General features: G+C 34.4%; 1 non-coding gene across 1 annotated transcript; it reads left to right on the top strand.

Moving 5' to 3' along the window:
* The first annotated feature begins 8,495 nt into the window (after positions 1-8,495).
* LOC121209051 (small nucleolar RNA R71) lies at positions 8,496-8,602 on the top strand. Its single transcript, XR_005904169.1, has one exon. It is a non-coding gene; the product is annotated as a small nucleolar RNA R71 (small nucleolar RNA).
* The last annotated feature ends 11,981 nt before the right edge of the window (positions 8,603-20,583 follow it).

Here is a 20,583-nt window from a genome sequence, read left to right as displayed (position 1 = left end):
AATACAAAAATTAAATCAATAACTTATACATAATACAAAACTAATAAAAGGATTTGAACTCTAAATTTTGTCTTTTTAACTAATATGGATCCCCTTTTCCCCTTTTGGCATAGCAAAATTTTTTTAAATAAAAACTAACTTAAATTAAAAGAACAAAAGGAAACTACAAAATATAATTTTTTTTTCATTTTTTTTTTAGTAATCCCCTTTCGAATCCTTAAATAAATTAAAAAATTTTACATGACTGCAACTTTCAAAAATAATATCAAGTAAATTAATATTTCATGGGCACCAAAATTCAAAACAGGTTTTTAGCGGCGTTTTTAAAAAAACGCTGCTATAGATCGAGCATTAGCGACGTTTTTAAGGAAGACCTAAAAATGCCGCTAAAAGATTAAGCCGAACGGTTTATTTTGAGCTTCAGTGGCATTAGCGGCGATTTCTCAAAAATGCCGCAATAGATCGAGCATTAGCGGCGTTTTTAATAGAGCGCCGCTATAGGTCGACATTAAGCAAAACGAGATCGTTTTACTTTGAGCTTCAGTGGCATTAGCGGCTCTTTATGGAAAACGCCGGAATAGATTGAGTATTAGCAGCGCTTTTTGAAAAACGCCGCTATAGATCTAAACTATTTTAAGGTTTATGGATGATGGGTTTAGGGATTATGGGTTTAAGGGTTGGGGTTTATGGTTGATGGTTTATGTTTTATGATTTAGGGTTTTAGAGATTGTAATTAAGGGGTAAGGTTTTAAATTAATTAGTATTTTTTTAATTTATATATTAAATAATCTCTTATATAGTTGTAAAAGAGATCATATTAATTTTAATATATTAAAATTATAACAAATTATTTATTGAAAAATAAATTAAAAAAGTAACAGATTGATATGGATAGGTAACTATATCTATTTTGGATAGGACCAAATTATAACAAATTAAATAAGGTCTTATTTTTATTGTGAATTCGATTTTATTTTGATCATATTTGAAACCGACTTTATAAACAATATAAATTAACTACACCATTCACTTAGCTATGGGAAAGTTAATTTCATTTTAGTTACTTGATTATGAAAAGTTACAATTTGATAACTTAAGTTACCAAGCTGTTGAAATCAATGTTATGTCTTTCTCTATACCCTAACCCACTAAACCCTTAAATCACTAAACCTTTAAACCCTAAATCTCAAACCATAAACCCTTAAAACTCTAACAACTAGACCCATAAATCCTAACCCATTAACCCTAACTCCTAACCCTTAACCTCTAAACCTATAAACTATGGACCTTAAATTCCAAACCTTAAACTATAAACCCTAAACTCTAAACTCTTAAACCAAAAACCCTAAAATCTTAAAAAAAATTCATATGGATATTAATGTGTATATAGATATTAATATAAAAGCAAAAAACGAAACACAAACAATAAAAGAGGAAAAAAAAAGTGAAATGGCAAAATGATGCATTTGGCAAATGGAAGACTATTAATATATCAAAATATCAATCCAACATATATTTCAAGTTTATGTTTAGGTTTATGAAAATTATTTTTTCGGAATTCATAATTATCTCACTTAAATTATGGTTAGCAAAAAGTTGAACAATAGTGGCGTTCTTGGCCCAAATGCCGCGAATATGTATTAAAAGATTGAGAAATGTTGCCATTTTTAGTGGCGTTTTGACTGAAACGCCGCAAAAGGATAGCCTTTAGCAAATATGTTTTAAAAGTGTGCAAAATGCTGTCATTTTTTCTGACTATTAGTGGCATTTTTAAGAAAACGCCGCAAATATGTTTTAAGCGTGTGGAAAACGCTGTCGTTTTTTTCTAACTATTAGTGGCGTTTTTTAGTAAACGCCGCAAAAAGAAGCTTTTAGTGGCATTTTCTCATTAAACGCCACGAAAAATGTTTTAAGAGTGTGCAAAAGGCTGTCGTTTTTGTCTGCCTATTAGTGGCGTTTTTACTAAAACGCCGCAAAAGGATATCCTTTAGTGGCATTTTCTCATAAAACACCGCAAAAATGTTTTACGATTGTGCAAAATGTTTAAAACGCCGCGAATATCGATTATCAGTTTACAAAACGTTGTCGTTTTAGCTTCGTTGGTGGCACTTGTGATAAACGCCGCAAGGTTCAATTCAATTAACTTAAACAACGTCGTTTGTTTAGGCCAGAATTTCCCTTGTTTTCCCCTAAATCTGATTACCCCGATTTCATTCCCCCAATTTCCTAATTTCTTCAATGATTTTCCCTAACTGCGTCTTCCCCAACTTAAACCCGATTTCATTCCCCCATTTACCCAATTTCTTTTCTCTCATTTTCCCTAACTGCGTCTTCCCCAAATTATTTTCCACATTTTCCCAACTTCCCAATCCCCAAGTGGTCGAAATCTTTAATTTTTGAAAACCCTTTTCTCTCCGTCGTATCCTCTTCTCTCTATCACAGCCTCTTCTCTCTGCCAGTGCCGCTGGAATTTCGAGTCCTATAGGTATTGTTACTCCTTATATGGACCCTTTATTTAGTTTTAATCTCTTTGAAAATGGATAATGCATGTCATCTGCTGATGTTGTTTTTGATATAGCTGACTTTGTGTTTATATTGACTTTGTTAGGTTGTATTTTATTACTTTATAAGCTTGGAATTTATATTTTTTTTATAAGTACAATGTGTCTTACTTGGGTGTTTAGGAAATGTTGGGATCTTGAGTTGGATTACTATGGAAAATGGAAAGTTGTCTTATCTCGATGTGATTGGGTTGATGTTAATACTGCTCGCGGAATTAAAAAAGATCAATTTGGTTTTACAATTGATTCACACTGGAGAACAATTTATTTTCTTCTCAAGTGAAACAAGTTTTTTACTCGAAAGATCCAATTGATGAGGGTTGGTACGTTGTACTCCAAAACACCCCTAGAGACTTGTTTGATGATACGTGATATTCGCGATAGGTTTTAAAAATTTATAATTGACCACTCTTGAAGCTAACTATTATCACGATAAAGGCAAGTGTACCTATTGAACAGTAGTATAGTTTTAGCAAGGCCGAATTGTCGAACCCAAAGGAACCAAGAGTACTAGTAATTACTTTCTTTTTATTATCTAGCCTAAAAATTAAGGGATTTGTTTATCTAAACAAATTAACTAAACTAAGGGTGCACAAAGAGAAAATTGAAGAAAAGCTTTTGGGAAAACTCGATTGATTAAGACAATAACCAAGGAAAAATCCACCTAGACTTCACTTGTTATTTGACTCTGAATCGGATGATTTATTCATTTGACTTGATCCGTGGAAATCCCTAAGTTATATTGAAATCTCTAGGTTGATTAATTGAAATCTCTTTCTAATTAACACATTAATGTTACATTAACTCGATCTATGGACTCCCTTATTAGGTTTCACCCTAATCCGACAAAATCTTGTCACCCTATCTCTAGGCGTGCAATCAACTCCGATTAATTACGACAAATTTACTCTTAGACAGGGACTTTTGCTCCTCTTAATAAGTGCATTAACTTGAATCAATATCCTGGAATATTAAAACAAGAATTAAGAACATATAATTAAGAACAAGTCAAATATTTATCATACAATTCAGATAATAATAACAAGATCTGTCTTAGGTTTCATTCCCCTTAGGTATTTAGGGGGTTTAGTTCATAATTATGAAAGAAAACATCTCAAAAGAATAAAGATAACAAAACAAAAAGAAAACCCAAAACTTCTAAAGGAAATTGAAGGGAGATCTTCAGTCTTGACGATGAATTCGACTTCTGAGATGGATCAATCGGCTTTCCTTGAGTAATTCATTGCCTCCTACTCTGTGTGTCTCTTCTAAGTGCCTCCTCAGGTGTTTAAATAGGCTTTAGAATGCCTAACAGCCCTCAAGAATGGCCTTTTCTGAAAAGGACTAAACTTGGGCTCGATAGGGACAAGCCCGTGTGTCACGCCCGTGTGTGATTTCTTCAATCCGTGTTCAAGGCTGTTACATAAGCACGGGCATGTGGTCTACCCGTGTGAGGAAGTCCAGGCCATGTTGATTTCCCATGTTGGTCCATTTTCTCTGTTTTCGGCCCGTTTCTCGCTCTTTTTACTCTCCCATGCTCACCTAAGTATAAAACATGAAATAAAAGGATTAGGAGCATCGAATTCACCAAATCTATGGATAATTCATCCAAAAATAAGCTAAGAATGGGATAAAAATATGTATAAATTACGGTTTATCAAATACCCCCACACTTAAGCGTTTGCTTGTCCTCAAGCAAAATCCTCAGCTCACAATCAAACTAAATTCTTTTGAACTTATAATTCTCATTAATAGTCTCTCAAAATAAACCATAAGTAATCACACATTTAGATTCAACTAGAAGAACATCAAAGTTTCAAACATTCCAAGTTGAGCATTTTATCACGAAAACATAGGTGTCTCCCCTCATCTAAGTGATTACCTTTGATTCAAAATATCACAAAGTTAAACCTCCTCACTAAAGATTCACTCAAATCACTCGAGGTGTTTAAGGACAATAAATGAAGCACTCATTAGTCAAAATGAAAAGTTATTATCATAGGCTTGCATGAAAATCACATCTCCACCACTATGTATTGAGATGATACATTAATCAAAAGGTCTTTAGAGGGTTATAATGTGGCTTTGGTTAGGGGGTGTAGTCACAAGCTGAAAGAGAATGTTAGGATCGAGATTGAATTGAAAAATTACCTAACTAGAAAAATACTACAACTTGATAAATTACATTTTTAATTAGAAAATCCTAGAATTGAGCTTTTCTTCATGGGATAAAGAAATTTAAAAACTTAAGCTCAAAAAAAAAAGAATTACTACTAATATCAATGCATTTTTTTTAATTAAAAACAAGTCAAATAACATAGAACTTTTCTAATTATTACAACGAAAAATAAAACATAGCTAAGCAATTAATTCAAATCAAATCTTGACAAAAATAGGGATCAAGTTAATTTAAGGGATTTCAACAATAATGGGTTATGGGTTAATATTGAGGGTAAATCAATGGATGGATTATTAGGCTCAAGGGGGTTTACTAATGGTTAATTATGAAGGTAGGCTTTTATGGAGTGAGTGGGTTAAACCTAAGTGTCTTTATCATCTTGACATATCAAATCAAAGGTGTGGTCTTGACATGTATAATCAAGCAAGTTCTAGAATAACATATCAATATTGACGTACTCAAAGTAACAATAAAAGTGAGCATGAAAGAAATAATAGATTCTCTTAAAGGTTCAAGATCTCACAAAAATTATGGCTTTTTAATGTTAAACCTGTGAATTTCAACTCAAGATAATACCTGAACTTGGGGAAACAACCTAAAAATTTTTAAAACTCAAAAATCAACTTATCATGCTTGATTCTCTAATTCCTTAAAGTTTAAACAATCAATGCATAAATGTCTATGTTTTAATTCAAGACATATTAATAGAAAATCATAAATCAATCAAAACTGATTCTAATAATGATATGAGAAGATCACATGAGAAAAAGACAAGATTCAGGGATTTTTCTAATAATGATATAAAAGACCCCCACACTTAATATGTACATTGCCCTCAATGTACAAAGTTAGATTTATTGAATTATATAGATATAAGATCATAAGATAGGGAGAGGAGTAAAACTTCCTGAATGATGAATGGAATCATTGAATTGAAGTTATGGAGAATAATCGGCCAAGGCAATGATGAGATTAGAGGAGGATACTCCGGTGGTGGTAGAGGTTGGGTTCGACAACCACAGAGTCCAACGAAGAGGTTATCGTGGTGGTCGGGCAAGACATGGTAGTCATGGAGAACCTTTTCCAGTGGAGTTTCAAGTTCATAAGTAATAGTGAGCTTTGGAGCTCTTTATAACTGTGATAGAATCAGGAACTTCTTTAGGAAATATAAAGAAGCATAATTACTTGTAAAGAAATAGCTAAATAAAAATTATAAAATCTCAAGATAAAATAAAAATAGTATTAAAGGGAAATAAAAAGTAATTTCAAAATATAAATAAAGATAAAAATAAAATAAAAAATAAATAATAGGTGTTTATAAAGAAATTGGGGCACACGGGCGTGCCCCCCATGCGTTTCGTGGTTTTCAAAATTGGTCGCATTGGTGCACACGGCCATGTTGCACAACCGTGTCATTCTTCGTTCGCTTCTTCCACGCCCGTGTATGTAGGCGCATGCCCATGTTGTTTTGACAGGCTCGACCACGGTCGGTGGGTACGGGCATGTCGCACGCCCATGTTAATTTAGAAGGATTGCCCACGGCCATATCACACGGCCGTGGCAACTTATCGATTCCCGTTTTGGGGAAAAATTATGCCCTATTTTCACACAGCCGTATCACATAGTCGTGTTTCCTTCCATGGTATGGGCACGGCCTAAGACACGCCCGTGTGCTTGGCCGTGTGTTTCCTGAAAACCTGCGTTCAGTGACTCGGTGAATTAAATGTTAAAAACTAAAATTTAAAGAAGTTAACACCGTTAGTGCTCGGGTTGCCTCCCGAGAAGCGCTTATTTATAGTCTAAGCTCGACTCTACCTTGTGGGCATATTTAGGTAACTTCGTGGAGCCGTAGCTCCTCTTTATCGTCTTTGAAATTCTCATTGTTATAAAGTTTGAGACATGTCCATTTACCTTAAAAGTACCTTGTGATGGATGACTTACCTCTACTGTGCCATATGGAAAAATGCTGAGTACCGTAAGAAGGATTGCCCCGTTAGGTTCAAAAGTGGCAATACGAGGGTCTGCTACATCTAGTAGTACTTTGTCTCCAACCTTAAGTTGAATTGGTGAAAATTAAGCTCGTCATGGCATGGTTTTGGTTTATCGTGTGTCCTTGGTTTATGTGTTCGCCCTTCATCCAGTTCCTCGATTTTTAGCCTTCGTTCTTCATAAATGGGTTCTTTTGTTGTTACTTGAACAAAGCTCATGTGTGCTCTTCGAAAGTGTTTCCTGAAAAGAAGGTTGCAACACATGGTCAGTATTAATAGGATTATGAGCTTTAAGAGTAACTGAGTCATCACTCACACGAAGTGTGAGTTCACTTGTACCAACATCAATAACGGTTCTAGCAGTTGCTAAAATGGGCCTTCCTAGAATTAGAGGTGCGTCACTACCCTCTTCTATGTCTAGAAAAACAAAATCGATTGAGAATACAAATTCATCAATTTTTACAAGTACATCTTCAATGATGCCTCTAGGAAATCTGATAGTTTTATCGGCTAACTGAATACTCATCCTAGTTTGTTTAGGTTTCCCAAGACCTAGTTGTTTAAATATTTTGTAGGGATGACATTAACACTAGCACCTAAATTAGCCAAAGCATTTTTAACAATTAAGCTACCAATTAAACAAGGAATCGTAAAACTCCCTGGATCTTTCAATTTGTTGGCAAGCTTGTTCTGTAGAATGGCTGAGCAAACTGCATTTAACTCCATATGCGACACCTCATCCAACTTCCGTTTATTTGCTAAACCTTTAAAAATTTGACTGCATTTGGCATCTGCGAAAGAGTTTCAATAAACGGTAAGTTAATGTGTAATTTCTTTAATAGTTTAAGAAATTTACCAAATTGTTCATCTGTGCAGTATTTCCTTGTCGCATTGGGGTATGACACTAGTGGTTTGTACTTTTTACTTACCGGTTTCTGCTCACTGTGGTCTACCTCGCCTTTACATTTACTTAACACAATTCCTTGCATCGGTACTGGTTCAGGTTCAACTAAACCTTCCTCGTCTTGGATGGTAATTGCGCTGAGTTGTTCCCTTGGGTTAGATTCAGTGTTACTCGGCAGGCTACCTTGTGGTAGTTCAGAAATTAATTTGGCGAGTTGGCCTATCTGAGTTTCGAGCCCTTGGATCGATACTTGTTGATTCTTAAGTACTGTTTCGGTATTCTGAAAGCGAGTTTTCGACACCGAGATAAACTTTGTTAGCATCTTCTCAAGGTTCGGCTTCTTTTCTTGTTGGTAAGGTGGTTGTTAAAAACCTGGAGGATGTTGTCGGCTTTGATTCCCTTGACCACCCACGAGAAGTTGGGATGGTTCCTCCAACCTGCATTATATGTGTTACTATATGGGTTATTTTGAGATCTAGAGTTATTACCCATATATTAAACTTCTTCCTCCTCAGTGCTAGAGTTGAAGGGTTGATATTCTGTGTATGCTCCTCCTCCATTAGAATCGCACTTCATCACTGGATGCACCTGAGTAGAACCACACAAATCGTCAATTTTTTATTTAAGAGTTCTACCTAGTTAGATAGCATAGTAACCGAATCGAGGTTGAAAACACCGGCTGCTTTCATCGGCTTTGTCTTCATAACTTCCACTGATAGTTATTCAGTGACATCTCCCCAATAAATTTGTAAGCATCCTCAGGTGTCTTATTATTGATAGTCCCACCAGCGGCTGCATCAACCATCTGTCTAGTTAAAGGATTCAGGCCATTGTGAAATGTTTGAACCTGCAACCATAAGGGCAGCCCATGGTGAGCGCATCTTCTCAAGAGGTCCTTGTATCTCTCCCATGCATCATAGAGTGCCTCTAGATCCATCTGCAGAAAAGAAGAGATATCATTCCTCAATTTAGCCGTTTTAGCCGGGGGAAAATATTTAAGTAAAAATTTTTCGTTCATTTGTTCCCAAGCAGTGATTGACCCTCGTGGTAACGAGTTCAACCACTGTTTTGCTTTGTTCATCAACGAAAAAGGAAAAAACCGAAGGCGATTGGCATCATCAGAAACGCCATTGATTTTAAAAGTGTCGCAAAACTCTAGGAAATTTGCCAAATGAGCGTTTGGGTCCTCATCCTGCAAACCATCAAACTAAACAAACTGTTGGATCATTTGAATTGTGTTAGGTTTCAGTTCAAAATTATTTGCAGCAACAACAGACCTGACTATACTTGTCTCAGTTCCTGTTAAAGTAGGTTTAACATAATCATACATAGTGCGTGGAGCAGGATTCTGATTTACCGAGTCAGCAGCAATCGCAAGAAGTAATGCATTTTCCTGATTTTCAGCCATCTCTTTGGTTGTGGTATGAATGTCGTCCTCTTGCTCTTCCTCTATGTATCTTAGGCTTCGCCTTATTTCTCTTCGGTTTCTGCGAGTTGTGCAATCGATCTCACTATCAAAAAGTAATGGTCCCGACGGGTTTCTTCTAGTCATACACTATAAAAAGCCCTGCCAGAAGCGAATAAAAGAGAAATTAGAAAAGAAAAGAAAATTTTAAATTGCAAATAAAGTAAAATAGCTAAAGTAATAAAAACCGAGTGTTCCTAATATCTTAGTTCCCCGGCAACGACGCCAAAAACTTGATACGTGATATTTGCAACAGGTTTTAAAAATTTATAATTAACCGTTCTTGAAACTAACTATTATCACGATGAAGGCAAGTATACCTATCGAACAGTAGTATAGTTTTAGCAAGACTAGATTGTCGAACCCAAAGGAACCAAGAGTACTAGTAATTACTTTCTTTTTATTATCTAGCCTAAAAATTAAGGGATTTGTTTATCTAAACTAATTAACTAAACTAAGGGTGCACAGAAAGAAAATTGGGGAAAAGCTTTTGGGAAAACTCGATTGATTAAGACAATACCCAAGGAAAAATACACCTAGACTTCACTTCTTATTTGTCTCTGAAATAGACGATTTATTTATTTGACTTGATCCGTAGAAATCCCTAAGTTATATTATTATCTCTCTCGAGACTAATAACGTCTAACCCTAGGTTGATTAATTGAAATCTCTTTCTAATTAACACCCTAGTGTTGCATTAACTCTATCTATGGACTCCCTTATTAGGTTTCACCCTAAGCCGGCAAAATCTTGTCACCCTATCTCTAGGCGTGCAATCAACTCTGATTAATTACGATAAATTTACTCTTAGACAGGGACTTTTGCTCCTCTTAATAAGTGCATTAACTTGAATCAATATCCTGGAATATTAAAACAAGAATTAAGAACACATAATTAAGAACAAGTCAAATATTTATCATACAATTTAGATAATAATAACAAGATCTGTCTTAGGTTTCATTCTCCTTAGGTATTTAGGGGGTTTAGTTTATAATTATGAAAGAAAACATCTCAAAAGAATAAAGATAACAAAACATAAAGAAAACCCAAAACTCCTGAAGGAAATTGAAGGGAGATCTTCAGTCTTGACGATGAATCTGGCTTCTAAGATGGATCAATCGGCTTTCCTTGGGTAATTCTTTGCCTTCTACTCTGTGTGTCTCTTCTAAGTGCGTCCTCAGGTGTTTAAATAGGCTTTAGAATGCCTAAAAGTCTTCAAGAGTGGCCTTTTCCGAATAGGACTAAACTTGGGCTCGACAAGGACACGCCCGTGTGCAATTTCTTCAATCCGTGTTCAAGGCTGTTACATAGGCACGGGCGTGTGGCCTACCCGTGTGAGGAAGTCCAAACCGTGTTGATTTCCCATGTTGATCCATTTTCTCTGTTTTCGGCCCGTTTCTCACTCTTTTTACTCTCCTATGCTCACCTAAGTATAAAACATGAAATGAAAGGATTAGGAGCATCGAATTCACCAAATCTAAGAATAATTCATCCAAAAATGTGCTAAGCATGGGATAAAAATATGTATAATTTACGGTTTATCATTTAACATGGGGAATAGAAGTAGAGATGACATCGTCGAAAGATCAGAAACTTTTCCTTTTCCATAACAAAACTTAAATGAAAATATCCTTAGTACTAGTACACAATTTCAATGGGTTCGTCAAGATGTGGATGAAGATATTTATGAATTATGATGTAGTAATATTTTATGATTTTTTAATTAAATGTAATATTATAATTTTAATCTTGGTCATGTTGTATAATTTAACTATTTTATATGTACTATTATTGTTGTAATTTGTTACTAATATTTCAACTATTTTATGTGTATTACAGGAAAAATGCGTAGAAAAAGATTACAAAATTTAAGTATTGTCCAGAATACTCCAAATTCGAAAGAAGCAAATAGTGAACAGCAGACAGTTATTGGATCTTCGAATGTGCCGGAAACACTTGACGAGCCTGCAGAATTTCAAAGTAATGTGAATTTTATTTTACATGTGTGTTGACTTTTATTATTGATTTATTTTTCAATTTTAATATAATAATATATCATTTTTTAGCTGAAAGTGGTGGGACGCGCAGAGGTCGAGGACATACGCTACTTAAAGATTTATACAACTTAAATCCTGTTGAGCATGTCAAAGTAAGTAGGAACAATCATGGTCAGTCTGTTGGATCTGAAGCTCGACTTTTAGCAGGCTATTTGGGCATTATAGCACGAAATACCAATATGTTGCCCATCAACTACAAATCATGGCATCACATGCCTAATAGTAACAAAAATCAAGCTCTCGATAATATTAAGGTAACAAAACGTGAATGTAATTTATAATACTTTGGTTTAAGTTTCATTTATATTTACATTCTAAACTTGTGTTTTTTTAGTAAAGATTTGCTTTAGAGGTCTCGGATGACTATATCAAGAAGGTATTGGGTAAAAAATGGAGAGACCATAAAAGCACTTTGAAAAAAGAATATTTTAAGAAAGATATAAGAGTCGAAGAAAAATTGTGAAATGTCCCTCCGGGAATGCTAAGGTACCAATGAGAAGATACAGTTAGATTCTGGAATTCAAAGAAAGGAGACGTATTACGTACTTCCAAACTCTTATAAATTTTTCGGTATATAGTGTTTACTATATACATAATAATAATTTCATTATGTAGGACCCTGAGCGAGTTGGAACAAGCAGCAGGCAAAAAAAAATTCACGCACACGGCAGGGTCGAGAAGTTTTGCTTCTGTAGCTGAGGCTGAGGTATTATGAATTTATTAATTCTGTCAAATATTAATGACTTTCTACTATTAAATAATATTTTTACTACTATATTGTAGGAAGTCTCGTCTGGTCAAAAAGTTGGACGCCTTCAGCTTTTTGGGATTACGCATAGGAAGAAAGATGGATCTCCTATGACATCCGAAGCTGGAGAAATTATGGTATATTTACTTAATAAAATTTGATTTATTATAATGGTTTAATTCATTGTTACTAGTTTTAAATAATGTTAAGTTATGTTGCATTCTTTTTTATTATATATTTCGTTTCTAACTCTTTTGATTGATTTAATAAGAGAAACTAAAGGAGAAGAAGGTGGAGTATGAAGCGATTGCTTTGACTGATAATTCTGTTATTCTTTAGAACATTGATAACAAAATTATTACTGAAGTTTTGGGTCTTGAAAGGTATGGTCGGGTTCGATTTTAAGGATTTGGTGTTACCCCGACCCAATATTTTGGATCCAGCTCCAAGCAATACATGCCTTCCGGAGTCAAACTCAAGCTAAAGTTCAGAGGTTAAGAAACCAGATAGCTCAGATGCAAGCGAGCACAGTTGAGCAAATTGCTGAGGTTCAAAGAAAATATAAAGAACTCCAGCAACAACTTAGAGCAGATGCAGCAGCGAAGGAGGCAGCGATAGCAGCGAGGGAGGCAGAGGTAGCAGCGAGGGTAGCAGAGCAGAGCATAAAGTACGATGAGCTCTAGCTACAGCTTCAGCTTATGATGAAGATATTTCAGTAGTCGCAAAAGCCGCCATCGTAAACATTTGTTTTATCGTTGTAAGAATATTTTTAACATTGTCACATTTAACATTATTGTAAGAATATTTTGAGTTATACTTCATTTATTAATTTACATCATATATCTTTCGTGAATTTGAAGTATCATTTAGATTTAATGTTTTTAGTTGTATTTTTTATGCTACATTTGCTGTTTTTTGTTGGATTTCATGCTATATTTGCTGTTTTTGGTTGGATTTAAAGCAGGAAGGGTTGGATATTGGTGAAAAATGTATATTGCAAATCTGCCAAAATTAGCGGCATTTGTAACAAAAGCGCCGCTAAAAACCACGACTTCTAGTAGCGCTTCTCTTACAAGTGCCTCTAAAAGTCATGATCTTTTGGAGCGTTTTTTAAAATAAATGTCACAAATTTTTGCAGCATTTTTTGCGGCGCTTGTAAAAACGCCGCAACTAGTTCTAGTGGCACTTCCAAAAAAACGCCGCTAAAAATCTTTTTTTTATCGATGTACACAAGTAGAATTTAATTTTTGTTTCTTTTTATCTTATCTTTTTTGCGTGTTCCTTTAAATGCATTTTTGTTTATGTTTATACCTATGCTTTGTTAATTAAATCGTCACTAAATTATATTTAATTCTCAAATTAATTATTAAAGATTTTTTTATCATAAATAGTCACTAAAGTTTTATTCTGTTACATGTTTTGGCCCAAAATATAACACCATTAAAAAATATGTGACACTTTAAACGAATAAAATCTCAAAATGTATATTTTATTCTTTTTCAATGACAATGAGTTTCCCATTTTCATGGTAGTAATCTTCAAGCATGGTTCATCTTCAATTGAATCCCAAAATGTACATTTTCTTCTTTTTCAATGACAAAGAGTTTCCCATTTTCATGGTAGTAAGCTTCAAGCATGGTTCATCTTCAAGTGCTGCTCAAGGTTGAAAAGAAAAGAAGAGAAAATTGAAGAAATTGTGGAAGAAGGGGAGTTAAAGCCCATGAGGGATCGTAAGGATCTTGATTCGCAAACAAAGAAATAGCTTGGGAGTTTTTGGTCAGCTGCTTCAGTTTTCAACAGGAAATGGTGAAAAATGGTGTTGGTCAGCTAGATTGCCATTGGAGAAGCCTATCGGGAGAACATCTTGCGTTGCATTTGATGATCCAATATACTCATTTGATGAAAAAGTTTGGGGGTTTTGGGAATGAAATTGAATAAATTTAATTTTTGTTTTTACTATTTTTCTACAATTTTTTTTTATAATTTTGTTTTATTGTTAGTGGTAGTTAGATGGACACTCTGCAACTTAGAGTTGCATCTTGCAAGCTACGTAACTTCTCCTATATAGTTTGCATCTTTTGACTAGTAAGAAAATGAAGTAAAGTATGGATTATTTGAAAACTTTCAATGCGATTGAGATTTTATTTGTAAAGAAGATTATATCAAGAAGATCTCGGCTATTTTATTCCACGATAATGACTTTGTGAAAGTTGATTTTAAGAAGATATAATTTCACATTAATTGTAATTAAGCAAATCATTATATTTTTATTCAAGAGAATGTTTTTTTTTAATTTTATGTATGATATTGAGAGCACTTATTCTATTCGTGTGATGAACATATTTTAGAAGCTTATCATTTCGCAATTAAATTGTTCTTGTTGATCAATTTGTAACTAAGCTTTCAAGGAAAAAAATTTTGTGGCGAGAGCGATCTAATTGTGTATAGTAATAATATTATAAATTGGTGAGTAAATTAAACTTAAATCACATCTTATACAAATTAATTTATAATGTAAAGCATTACCAAACTTATGTCTCCATCTCTTTTTTTTATATATATTGTTAGAAAGTAAGGTCAATTGCAAATCGACGTGCAACTGAAAGAAAAAATCAATGAACTGTCACATTTTTTTTTTATCATTTCAATAATACAAAAAGAAACCTTAATAATGACATGTTCAAATTACGTCACATGGGGATTAAAACTTTAAAAAGAATATTTATAGATTGTATTCAAATAATATGTCTTTTTTTTATCTTATTTTTGAGTAACTATAAAAATGATAGATACGACTCATTTTCAAAGAAAACTTGTAACCATTTAAAGTAAGGGTTTTTTATATATGAAAAATAATATTTAAAAATATGGATAGATTTATTGATTGAGTCTTAGTTCGATTAGTATGGGTATTGTTGTCAATACAGAAAGACATGGGTTTGAGTGCGTTGAAGTACATTATCCTCCTATTTATGAGTTGGAGAGAGATTATGGATAATTTTTAAGTATTGTGTTAAAATAATATATATACATATAGATTCTAGTATGAGATTAATTTGATTAAAAAAAATTAAAAATGACTCATACCAACTTTTCAAAAAATTTGATCTTATTTGGTTACAGACTTAAAAAAGCTAAGTGGATCTAATCACGTAATGTCTACCTTAAATGAAAATAATTAGTTCATGATTCAGAATTTTGAAAAAAAAACTTCATAAATTGTATGAAAGAAAACCAGCAACTGAACCATTTAAAAAAAAAACCATGATAATCAAACAAGTTTAAGTCGATCAATTAACTGAGTTAACCCAAAAAAAGGAATATTAATAGATTTCATTTTTCTTAATGTTAATGATTTTGGGTTTGGGGAGTACTATAATTTTTAGTTTGGAATTTTGTTTGGGCCTGGATTTTGCATGATAGGTATATTAATTTGGGTTTGGAGAATTTTTACATTACCATTGCTACAAGCCTCGTCCCTCGATAAGATATCAGACATAATCTATGTTCAAAGCCACGTACATGTGCAAACGTTGTAGGAAGAATGTCCAGGCCTCCTCCATCTCCTACTCTTCTAGAGCAAACGCAAGCGAAACTGTTTTGCTTGTCCCATCCTGGTAAACGACCATCGATAACTTCTCTTTTTACCTCCTATATAAGAATGTACCGTCTATTTGGACAATGGGTTTGCAATGTCTAAACCCTTAAACAAATTACCTGAATCTCCAAAATGGACGATGGAAGAAGTGTGTCCCCCGAACTAAATTTGTGTTATCATACGCTGGAACCATTTCAATGTTGAATATCGTCTAGAGAGCATATTCTTGAGCCATAGATACCTGTCTATGTAGTTGATTGTATGATTTCTCCCAGTCCTCGTACAATGCTTCATGGCCTTCTATCTCGTCTTTTGTGCTTTCTTGTACAAGATCGAATATTGGAATCAATTTCGGATCTCCACAATCAAGACTGAAACAAGTATCGAGGGATATTATATTTTTTTAGTGGCCCACATATGTTTGCTTTTGATATAGGCTACCCGAACCAATAACATGAAATTCTTTTGATAATTTTTGCATTTACAAACACGAACATAACAATTGGACTTCATGACCTTGAAGTCCATCGACTCCCTGATTTTGTACTCCTTGGTTTGGCTCTACACAACATCTTTCGTCAGGAAGAGTTGGCAAAGTATGAGGTTAACATTGTGATCCAATAAAGGGTAATTCAAATCCAACAATTCATAAGCATATTCCATAAATTCATGCCTACAAATGCAGACACATAACGTTTGATAACATTTTAGGGGCTTGTATGCACGATTACTATGACTCCCTCAACTAGGAACAATCGATCCATCCTTAAGCTTGGGCTCAGTAGCACTTACACCTTAAGCATCTACTTCTTTCTAGACTAGAGCCTCGGCTTAAGTGAAGTCACCAACATTATCATTAGCAAGCTTTGGGTTTGGGATGTCATTGAATGAATTAGGTTGAGGTTCAATATTGACTACATCCCTTAGACTGTGCCCCTTATATAACTGTCACACATTATCAGGTGATATGGTTCAACCAATGGAATTACTCTCAAAATTGACATAATTGGTATCCTATCCTATAACTCATGAAATGTAACATCGAGAGATTGGGCTTGGAAGTTTTGGCCTAGCAAAGTGTGGGTTCGCCAGTACTTCGACGAGCTAGGGTTCACCAAAAGAGTATCGACAAGAGGTTCACCAGTAGTAGTGTACGTCAAAAGAGTCGGTAAGAGGGTTTTGCCAGATTCATTACAAGGTAGGTTCACCAGTGTATTGGTGAGCTAGTGTTTCAGTTTATTTGGCAAACTGGAGTTTGTCAGTTGAGTTGTGAACTGAGCGTTCGCCAGTCAAAGATAAAGTCAGACTCAAATTAGGAAATAAAGATATAGTGTATCTAGGAATACTTTATGTGCAAGTAATGTCTTTCCTAAGTCAAGTAGAGTATCCTAATATTACCAGGACACTTAGGTCTATAAATACGACCTTTAATTCTATGAAATTCTTTCATCGATATTATGTTGTCAAGATTCTATCCTGAATCAAGTTTGTAGCACCCAGGGTCTACTCATTCATATATTTGCACTATGCTAGCATCTGAAAAGAAATTATCTATTGAGTCCACTGATTATGATATACAAGTCACTAATCTATTAGGTCAAAGTGTGATAGTTAATTTGATATGTCGTAATTGTCCACTGAAAGTGAAAGGCTGTGAATTCCCCACTGATTTGATGTTGTTACCCTTTCAAGAATTTGATATTATTCTGGGGATAGATTGGTTAACAAAACATGATGCTGTAGTGAACTATCGAGACAAATAGATTGATTTGAAAAATTAAGAAGGAGAAGTGATTTCGACTGAGTTTGGAAATATAAACGATAATGTCAAAATTATTTTAGCCTTTTCAGCTCAGAAGCTAATACGGAAGGGTAATGAAACATATTTAGCTTATATTCTTGATACCCGAGATTCTGAATCAAAGTTGGAACAGTTGCCCGTTGTTAATAAATTTGCTGATGTGTTTCCTGAGGAATTGTCGGGTTTACCGCCAGATCATGAAGTTGAGTTTGTGATTGATGTGATCCCAGGAACATCTCCAATATACATAACACCGTACAGAATGGCACCAACAGAATTAAAAGAGTTGAAGACTCAGTTGCAAGAAGTGTTAGATAAGGGGTTTCTTAGACCGAGTACGTCTCCTTGGGGTGCACCTGTTTTCTTTATGAAAAATAAAGATAGCTCGTTGAGGTTGTATATAGATTATAGACAATTAAATAAGGTTACGATCAAGAACAAATATCCTTTGCCCCGCACTAATGATTTGCTCGATCAGTTGAAAGGTGTTGTTGTGTTTTCAAAAATAGATCTTCGATCTGGGTATTATCAGCTGAAAGTTAAAGAATGTGACCTGCCAAAAGCTACTTTCAGAACTCAATATGGTCATTAGAGTTTCTGGTAATGCCATTTGGTTTAACTAATGCTCCTACTACATTTATGGACTTGATGAATCAGATTTTTCAACCTTATTTGGATAGATTCATGGTTGTATTTATTGATGATATATTGATCTATTCGAAGACCAAGCTTGATCATGCACAACACTTGAGAATTGTGTTAAAGACCTTGAGAGTGAAGCAATTGTATGCAAAGTTCAGCAAGTGTGAATTTTGGCTACATGAGGTTGGATTTCTGGGTCATATTGTTTCAGCTGAATAAATTCGAGTAGATTCAAGTAAAGTGTCAGCAGTGGTGAATTGGAAAACTCCAAAGAACGTAACAGAAGTGCAAAGTTTCCTGGGATTAGCGGGATACTATCGCCGATTTGTTAAAAAATTTTCAATGATTGCTTTGCTGATGACCCGACTACTTCAGAAGAATGTTGAATTTGTATGGTCTGAAAAGTGCCAACAAAGTTTTAATCAGTTGAAGAAGATATTGACAGAAGCTCTAGTGTTAACTCAGCCAGAATCAGGTATACCGTATGTTGTGTATAGTGATGCATCTTTAAATGGTTTGGGTTGTGTTTTAATACAGTCAGGGAAAGTAGTGGCATATGCTTCTCGACAATTAAAATCGCACGAGAAGAATTACCCTACTCATGATTTGGAGTTGGCTGCGATTCTGTTTGCTTTCAAAATCTGGAGACATTATTTATATAGGGAAAAATGTTATGTGTATACCGATCACAAAAGTCTGAAATATCTAATGACACAAAAAGAGCTGAATTTGAGATAGAGGCGGTGGCTCAAACTATTGAAAGATTATGATCTTGTTATTGATTATCACTCAGGGAAAGCTAATGCGGTCGCTGACGCACTTAGCCGAAAATCATCATTGTTTGCACTTCGAGCAATGAATGTTCATTTGTCTGTTAATGAAGATGGTTCAGTATTAGTAGAATTGAAAGCAAAATCTACATTCTTTCAATGGATTCGTGAATTACAGATTGATGATCCGAAACTAGTGCTGAAATGACAAACGGTTCAGGATAATTTGAGTTCAGAATATAGCGTTGACGATGGTGGTATGTTGCGTTATCGTAATAGAATTTTTGTTCTGAATAATTCAAAATTGAAAAAAGATATTCTTGCTGAAGCTCACAATAGTATGTATTCTATTCATTCAGGTAGTACATAAATGTATTGTGATTTAAAAAGAATATACGGGGCGGCCTCGTATGAAGCGAGAGATTTGTGAATTTGTTGCAAAATGTCTAATCTGTCAGCAAGTGAAAGCAGAGCATCAAGTACCAATGACCTGTTATGATTCCTGAATGTAAGTGGAAGCATAGTACGATGGATTTTGTATCAGGATTGCCTGTGACTCTGAGAAAGAAAGATTCAATCTGGGTTATCATTGATAGATTGACAAAGTTGGCACATTTTATTCCAGTCAAAACAAATTTTTCATTGGAGAAGTTAGTAGAACTGTATATCTCCGACATTGTGAGATTTCATGGAGTTTCAGTATCTATTATTTCAGATCGGGATCCGATATTTACTTCAAGATTTTGGAGTAAATTACAGGAGGCACTAAATTAAATTTCAACACAGCTTTTTATCCCCAGAAAGACAGGCAGTCAGAGCGAGCGATTCAGATTTTAGAAGATATGTTAAGGTGTTGTATACTTGAGTTCGGTGGCAGCTGGGAAAGGTATTTACTTTTAGTCGAATTTGCTTATAATAATAGTTATCAAACTAGTATTAAAATGGCACCGTTTGAAGCTCTATATTGAAGAAATTGTAGAACTCCATTATATTGGTCTGAATTAAGTGAACTGAAACTAGTTGGAGTGGACTGGATTTGGGAAACCGAAAAAAAGTTTATATTATTCGAGATTATTTAAAAGCTGCCTTCGATCGGAAAAAATCATATGCAGATTTGAAGAGAAGGGATGTAGAGTTTAATGTGGGTGATTGTGTATTTTTGAAAGTGTCACCGTGGAAGAAAGTTTTGCGGTTCTGCAGAAAGGGAAAACTCAGCCCATGATTTATCGGGCCGTATGAAATCATTGAAAGAATTAGTCTAGTAGCTTATAGATTGGCTTTGCCCTCAGAGCTTGAAAAGATTCATAATGTGTTTCATGTGTCTATGTTGAGACGGTACAAATCAGATCCATCACATGTAATTCCTCATACGGAAATAGAGCTCGAACCCGACATCACTTATTCAGAAGAACCAGTGAAAATTCTGGCTTGGGAAGTTAAAGAGTTAAGGAACAAACGAGTACCGTTAGTAAAAGTGTTGTGGTATCGACATGGTGTAGAAGAGGAAACTTGGGAAACAGAGGAATTAATGAAATCACAGTACCGAACCTATTTTCAGTAACAAATTTTGAGGACAAAATGTAATGAACCAAAATTTACGGGCATCGAAAAAGTACATTTTCGGGCCTCCGTCTTAGTGAAACGGGTTCGTAAATAATTATTAAGAATAATTATAAGTCTAGTAGTGTGTTTAATTAGGTTTTAATTAAGTGAAATTAGTTCAATTTAGAGTAATTAGTAAAAAGGACTAAATTGAATAAGGGGTAAAAGTTGAATTATAGAGTAATAGAAATTCAAATATTATTGTAAAATTACTACTGTAACTAATAGTATAATTATTTAATTTTTGTAGCTAATAAAGAATTTGAGG

Source organism: Gossypium hirsutum, chromosome A10 (assembly GCF_007990345.1).
Source record: "Gossypium hirsutum isolate 1008001.06 chromosome A10, Gossypium_hirsutum_v2.1, whole genome shotgun sequence".
NCBI classification, from domain to species: domain Eukaryota; kingdom Viridiplantae; phylum Streptophyta; class Magnoliopsida; order Malvales; family Malvaceae; genus Gossypium; species Gossypium hirsutum.
The sequence above is the reverse complement of the archived record's forward strand: the minus strand, read 5'-3'. Positions and strand labels throughout refer to the sequence as shown.